This window comes from Pteronotus mesoamericanus, unplaced genomic scaffold (assembly GCF_021234165.1).
Source record: "Pteronotus mesoamericanus isolate MK-2021 breed Mesoamerican mustached bat unplaced genomic scaffold, CSHL_Meso_final scaffold_54, whole genome shotgun sequence".
Classification (NCBI taxonomy): Eukaryota; Metazoa; Chordata; class Mammalia; order Chiroptera; family Mormoopidae; genus Pteronotus; species Pteronotus mesoamericanus.
This window is the reverse complement of record NW_026555321.1, coordinates 41,438,964-41,447,068: the sequence shown is the minus strand read 5'-3', so window position 1 is coordinate 41,447,068 and position 8,105 is coordinate 41,438,964. Positions and strand designations below refer to the sequence as shown.

Here is an 8,105-nt window from a genome sequence, read left to right as displayed (position 1 = left end):
TTAACTAGATTAGTTGATCTTGGATATATGGTTTTATAGTTGTCATCAAATTTGGAAAAATTTTGGCCATTATGTCTTCAGGTATTTTTTTCTGTCCTCCCCCTTTTCTTTAAGGGACTTCAATGAATCATGTATTAGATTGCTTGAGGTTGTCCTGCGGCTCACTGGTGATCTTTATGTTTTTGTTGACTCTATTTCATTTGGGAGTGTTTTTATTGCTATGCCTTAAAAGTTCATTTATCTTTTCTTCTGTATTGTCTATTCTGCCATTAATTCCATCTAGTATTTTTCATCTTAGACAATGAAATTTTTCTTCCCAAAAGCTTGATTCATCTTTGTCTTCCATGTTTCTGGTTGAGGTATTATCTGTGTACATTCTGAGTTGGTTTTGATTGATTATCTCATTACAATGCATCATGTGTTCCCGTCTTTTTGCGTGCCAGATCTTAGGTTAGATGCTAGCATTTTACCTTGTTGGATTTTGGATGCTTTTGTATCCTTACATGTCTTCTTGAGCGTTGTTCTAGACTGAAGTTAATTTTTTTAGAGATGTCCAAAGCAGTGCTCAGTCTAGAACTGTTATTCTTCACTACTGAGGCAAGACCTTGAATACTTTACCCACTGTCCCGTAAGTTGTGAATTTTTTTTTTTTCCAACCCTGGGCACGGTTCCATTTGATGTTTTCTGATTGTTCTTTGCTTTGGTTAGTTTCTTCACATGCATATGCTGATCAATACTCTGCTGAATATTTTAGGGGAACCCCCTGCAGATTTTTTCTGTACAAGAGTTTTTATCTTTCTATGCTGCTCTCTCCTCTATGGAATTCTCTGCAAAAGTTTGGTTTCCCCATACTGTCAGCTCAGAGTTCACCAAACTACCCCACTCCTGCCCCTTTCTATGCCGTGGCCTAGAAACATTTGTCAAGGCAGTAAACTGGGGCAATCTCACGCTCAGGGCTCAGTGTATTTGTTTTCTGTCTTTCGGGAATCATTGCCATGTAGTGCCTGGTGTTCATTGTCTTGAAAACCATTGTTTCTTATATTTATCTGCTTTTCTAATTATTATTTTACATGAGAAGGTAAATCTGGCTCTTTTAACTTGATTTGACCCAAAGCAAAAATTCTAGCAATCTGGATTTAACAAGCCCTCCAAGGAATTCTGACACATGTTAAAGAACCATAGAGATATATAAATTTAATGTTGATTATTTCACTAATGCTCTCAATCATTTACCATGAAGAGAGGATTATATGAGTCAGTAAATTTAATTTTTTGGAGGAAAAAACATTTTTGTAAATAAATTCTCTCATTTCTATGGTTTGCAGCATGGAAGATATGTCAGAACTATCAATTATTGAGACATTTAAAATATTACAGTCAGGATAGATGGAGATTGGGGCAAGGGGAGGAAGGGTTTGTAAAATAACCTTATTTCATTAATGTTGTTATGGTACAAAGTAGTTTAGACATTTAGCTTTAACCTATCTAATGATTCTTTAACCATGAAACTTTTATAAATCTCAGAGGGTGAATACAAATCTTAGTAGAGTTTGTGGCCTCAAGGTACATTCCCATTATAAAATCACTCTGCCTTAAAATCCTGAAAAATAGAGGACCCATTCTTTTGGAAGTCAGGAAATTGACTGCTATGAATCCTTTCAAGAGAACTAGTCAAGTAGTTTTATTTCTTACTTTTAGAAAGTTTCCTACCAGAAACTTAAAAAGGTTAGGGCGTGTCTAAAATTTATGCCTTCTTTACGAATCAAATAAAGCAGGGGAAATACTTTAAATTAGAGAAATAGGTGAATGTTGACGTGTTAAAGTCAGGCAGACTTTATACTCTTCCAAGTCAGCAGTTTACCAAAATTATTTAAAAAACAAATAAAACCCTGACTCCTAGAAAAGATAAGGGCATAGACCCAGATATTCTCTCCCACAGTATCAAATGGAATAAATAGAACTTTTGAAAAAATTTATTGATTTTAGAGATAGTAAAGGAGAGAAACATTGATTAGTTGTTCCACTTATTCGTTGGTTCTTATATGCGCCCTGACTGTGGATCAAACACACAACCTTGGCATATCAAGATGATGCTCTAATCAGCGGAGCCACCTGGCCAGGGCCAAAACTTTCTTTTTAAAGAATACTTAATAAAAGGCACTGAAACTAAATGGTCTTAACCTCATGGCAGAGGCTTTGAGTGGCTGAGAGGTAATAAGTTGGGCAAAACCATCCAAAGACTTGGAGAATTCACATACCACTCCCCTGTTGAGACAGAAATGGGTGCATAAGATTCTTTGTAGAATCAGATACTCTTTCACTATTGCAGATAAAAAATAATGTCCAGAGAATGTGAATTTTAAACAAAATCAAGGGTGAGTTAACAGTCAGATAATGAGATAAAAATGGAGTTTATAGAAGTTTGGGGTGGGCTAGGCAATGAGGGCAAAAATTACACTATTGTACAAATAACAAGTGGACTAGAAATAGCTGAGTAATTCTTGCAGAGAACAAAGTGAATGGCATGGATTAAATTGTTGAGAGGATTAAATGGGATTCAAGTTCAATAGTTGGCAGATAGTGCTCAGTAACATTTGTTGCTATTAAATATTAGCACTATTTATAGAATACATACTCTCAAGTTTGAAAATTTCAAAGAAAGTGATATGGTTTTCTTAAGAAGCTTACATTCTAATAGGACATAAACAGCAAAAAATATTGCAATATTAAATTTATGGGACTAGAACATAAATATACATGAGTGATTGAAAAGGTCTCATTTTAAAAATCAGATGATAATACCTAGTGTAGTGTGTTGTTTATAAGCACATGCTTTAGAATTGGGACAACCTTATAACATCTTCCTCAAAGTTGTTAGGATTAAACGAAATGTAGGACTTGGTAGATGGTGATTAAATAATAGCGTTTTTTCCTGCCCGAGGCTCCAATTTCTCATTTTTTAAAAATAAGGCATTATTAAGAATAATGGTTAAGGATACTGACATCCTAAGAAATAGGTTCTTATCCCAGTTCTGCTTATTATCTGTGAGACCTTGGGCAGGTTACTTAATTTCTTAATTTCTCTGACTCTGATCATCCTTATCGTTATAATAGAGACATTTTAGTTGGCCATTAACATGCTATTTTGTAAGTTCAATTAGCTGATAGGTAGCACCTCTTAAATGGAAATGTAAACATTCTTCTTTCTTCTTCTTTTTTCTCCTTTTCTTCTTTCTTCCTTCTCCCTCTCCCTCCCCCCTTCTTCTTCTTTCTTGATTTAGGATTTGGAGGCTGTGGGAGGAGATCAGAATTCTTTCCATCTATTTTAAGAGAAAACATGTATTAAGATTTGGAAGAAGTTATGAGGAAAGAGACTCATTTTCTTTTTCTTGAGAAACACAGAGAATCAATTTGAGAGTACCCTTAGAATCAGGTGAACATTTTTTAAAAAAATTCTATATAAAACTCAAAACAGACATAAAGGATACAAAAATTATTTTTTTCTCTAGCAAGCTTTCAAAATGCAATTTTAAGTTATTCAATTGCTAAGCAACTCTTTACATGTATCTCCAGTACAAAGGAAGATTCTTCTCAAGGAAGACAGTCTTTAATTGCATTTAAGTTAAATTCTAGGAAAATCACTAAGTTATCACAAAATTAAATATGTACTATTTTCCTTCAATCCAGTAATTAATAAACATATTAAATTGCTTAAACAGTTTAAAAGTATGAGTGCAGAAAACAAACTGTTTTCCCTTTGGATTTCCTTGGTATTCTTTAAATGTTGTATAATTAATTAAACTTTTGGAAATATAGAAAAGCAAGATAAAGTCATTGTAGAATACAAAATAGCTTTACCTTATGCGCCTGAATAATAAGTTTTTGTTCATGATTGCTCAGAGTCATTACTGGGAAATGAGTTTCTGAAGGGTAGCTCTACCAAATGGAGCTTTACTCAACTTACAAAACGGCTTACTCTTTTTGAAACTCTGCAGATTTTCCTTATTCAACCCCATCCTGCAGGAAACATCAGTTGGAATAAGCAACTAAAGAATACCTAGGATGGCACTATTAGGAAAAAAGACTGAATCTTCATGCTGGCAGTGGGTCTAATTTCTCTTTTAATTTATCATAGCAGATTTATAAAATGCAGCAAAGCAAAAGCAAAGTTGAAATACCTGGGCTAGTGATCAGTGAGAGAAAGAAATAAAGGGAGATTTAAGTATTTTCTTTTCAAAAAAGATACCGATGTTTTAGTTTTCTCCATTACAAACAATGCTGAAATGAACATTGTCTGAACTTCTTACAAGTACCACATAACAAGCTTAAGGGAAATTTTTGTTTCCACAACAAAAATTCCTGGAAGTGGAATTTTTGGATTAAAGAGTATGCATGTTTCACAATTTGACAGATCAGTTAAATAAGTTATCTTACATGCATACAATGGAATGCAGCCCTTAAAAAGAATGAGTTGTATCTGTAAGTACTGGTATTTTTTAATGGCCACAGTATATTATTAAATTGAAACAGGATTTGCTTCACAGTATAAAATCCCATTAACATTTAGATAGGTATGTTCATATTTCAGAGAGGAAAGTCTGGAAGAATATAAATTAAAAATTGGTTAACTCATTGATCAAATTACTTTTTACATTATATAAATAGTGCATGGATAAATTCATCTTGTAAAAATTAATGAAAAGCTGGGTGGAGAGTCCCAAAGGGTTAAGTCTCCCTCTTCGTCTCCACACAGTGGTTGAGATCCTCAGGCCTACACAGCTTGTCCTGAATGATGCCAGGGAAACCTCTTGGTGACGCCAATTCTGAATCAGATGTAGCCATGGGAAAAGTAGAGATACTGCAAAAATAAAATGAGAAGGTAAAAAATAGAAGCCAAAATCTAGTAAGACTAAAGAGGCAGCAGAAGAAAAGGAAGAAGGTATTTCCCTGAAAACTAAAAAACTTAAAAAGAAAGCAGGGCCTTCTGAGGTTGACATGAATTCTCCTAAATCCAAAAGTGGAAAAAATAAAGAGGAGCCATCTCAAGATGATGTAATTTCTCCTAAAACCAAAAGTGTAAAAATCCAAAGAGCACATGGGAAAAAAAGATGTTTCTTCTAAAACCAAAAAAGTTAAATGAGGAGCCTTCTGAAGAAGTAAGTGCTCCTAAGCCCAAGAAGATGAAGAAAGAAAAGGGAATGAATGGAGAAACTGGGGAGAAAAGCTCCAAACTAAAGAATGGATTCTCTGATTCTGGACCTGACTCTATCTCCAACAAAGCTGCCAGTGAAGAAAGTAACAGTGAGTTGGAGCAGGAAATACCTGTGGAACAAAAAGGAGCTTTATCTAATTTCCCTGTATGTGAAGAGATGATTAAACTTCTCAAAGCCTGTGTGGTGACCTTCCTGTTTCCTATACAAGCAGAGACATTGCACCATGTGTATAGTGGAAAAGATTTAATTGCAGAGGCACAGACAGGAACTGGGAAGACATTCTCCTTTGCCATCCCTTTGACTGAGAAGCTTCTGGGAGAATTACAATGTCCCACTGCCCAGCGGCTATAGGGGCACCCTGGTGCAGGGGAGCGCCGCAGAGAATACAGCGCTCCCTGAAACCTGAGGGAAGCCAGTTGGGGCCAGCTGAGGTGGGAGCAGGGCCCTGAAACCCCCAGAGCCGTCCCAGGGTTGTCACGGATGAGGGGGAATAAACACAAAACATTTCAAACACTTTTCTGTTTGCCGGGAAAGCAGACAGAGCACTTCCCTCTTACTGAAGAAGGCCGTGGCACATCCCCCTAGTGGGGAAGGCTCCGTTGCCCTTTGTTCCAAGGCTTTTATTGAAAAATTTATCAGTGGGCTAGATAACAGGAATGCATACGTACACTCGTTATATTAGCATGTTAAGTTTCCCAGAGAATAGATACCTTTAAGAAAACAAGTGACAGGAATTCACTGATTTACATGGGTCCGAGAAGAGACCAGTCTAAACAAAGAGAATGACGGGCAAGTGCCTTAACGATAAACGGTAACGGGTGTAAATAATGTGAAGGTTCTTCGTAGCATGAGCTGACCAGAGATCTGAGGGAGGAACAGAGCACACTCTCTAAAGAATTTACTTTTAGGTCTGATTACCCTGGGAACTGCCAGGTCTGATTACGGGCTGTTTTTCCTGCACTGTTTCAAGCCTGAGCCAGGTGTGGGGAGGGAACCACCAAGAGATAGGGAGACTGCTCCTCCACTGCAATGAGGACTCCGGCCATGTTCAGGCCAAGCTGAGGTGTGGGGGCCTTTTTGCCCCTTCTCTGTGTCCCCTAATTTCTTATTTGCTGCCTTTATCGGTCAATGCCTGTCTTAGGTTGCCCCTCCCCTGAGGGGTCTTACCCGTCCTTGGCAGGGACCATCCCAAGGCAAAGCAGAGGGGCAGGCGCTACGCCCCTGCCCAGGGGAACAGGTCAGGTTGCCTCAGGAGCCTGTTTCTCCGGGGCCTCCTGATTATTTCCAGCCTTGGGGCCCTCCAGCCTGTTGGCAGGGTTACAGCTCCTGAAACCAGGCCAGGCATTTCCCAACATTGCAAGACTGGAAGAGAGGCCGTGCTCCTCAGGTACTGGTTCTTGCACCCAGAAGGGAACTGGCAAATCAAATAAGCAAAGACTTCAGTGACATCACAAACAAGTTGGCAGTGGCTTGTTTTTATGGAGGTCAAACTGAATGTATATGGAATGTGATTGACATCCTGGTTGGGACACGAGGTCGTATCAAAGATCACCTGCAGAATGGCAAGCTAGATCTCACCAAACTTAAGGATGTTATCTTGGATGAAGTTGATCAGACGCTGGATATGGGGCGTGCTGATCAAGTGGAAGAGATTTTAAGTGTGGCATACAAGAAAGATTCAGAAGACAATCCCCAAACTGCTCTTTTCTCCAACTTGCCCTCATTGGGTATATAATCTTGCTAAGAAATACATGAAATCTACATATGAACAGGTGGACCTGATTGGTAAAAAGACTCAGAAAACTGCAATAACTGTGGAGCATCTGGTTATCAAGTGCCACTGGACTCAGAGAGCAGCAGTTATTGAGGATGTGAGCCAAGTGTACAGTGGTTTTTATGGGTGCACCATCATCATCTGTGAAACCAAGAAAAAAGTTCAGGAATTGTCTCAGAATGTGTCCATAAAGCAGGATGCTCAGTCATTACACGGAGACATTCCACAGAAGCAAAGGGAAATCACCCTCAAAGGTTTTAGAAATGGTGATTTTGGAGTTTTGGTTGCCACCAACGTTGCTGAGCAAGGGTTAGACATCCCTGAGGTTCTGGCTGTACAAAGTTCTCCACCAAAGGATGTGGAGTCCTACATTCATTATTCAGGTGAACAGGTAGAGCTGGAAGGACTGGGACTTGCATACGCTTCTATCAGCACAAAGAAGAATATCAGCACAAGTGGAGCAAAAAGCGGGAGTTAAATTTAAATGAATAGGTGTTCCTTCTGCAACAGATAATAAAACCTTCCAGCAAAGATGCCATCAGGCTTTTGGATTCTGTTCCTCCCACTGCTATTAGTCATTTCAAGCAATCAGCTGAGAAACAGAAAGGAGAAGGGGGCTGTGGAAGCCCTGGTAGCAGCGCTGGCCCATATTTCAGGTGCCACATCTGTAGACCAGCGCTCCCTGATCAACTCAGATGTGGGCTTTGTGACCATGATCTTGAAGTGCTCAACTGAAATGCGAAACATTACTTATGCTTGGAAAGAACTTAAAGACCGACTGGGTGAGGAGACTGATTCCAAAGTGAACGGGATGGTCTTTCTTAAAGGAAAGCCAGGTGTTTGTTTTGATGTCTCCATTGCAGCAGTAACAGAAATACAGGAAAAATGGCATGATTCATGGCGCTGGCAACTCTCTGTGGCCACAGAGCAACTGGAGCTGGAAGGACCATGGGAAGGATACCAAAACTTCAGAGGCCAGCGGGAAGGAAACAGAAGCCTCACGGGATAGCGGGAAGGAAATAGAAACTTCAGAAGACAGCGATCAGGAGGTGGCAACAGGAATAACAGATTCCAAAACAGGCCAGAAATGGAGTTTTAGTAAAGCATTTGGTCAGTAA

At 38.8% G+C, this 8,105-nt stretch overlaps 1 pseudogene; it reads left to right on the top strand.

Moving 5' to 3' along the window:
• The first annotated feature begins 4,788 nt into the window (after window positions 1-4,788).
• On the top strand, window positions 4,789-8,105 carry LOC129088422 (nucleolar RNA helicase 2-like; annotated as a pseudogene).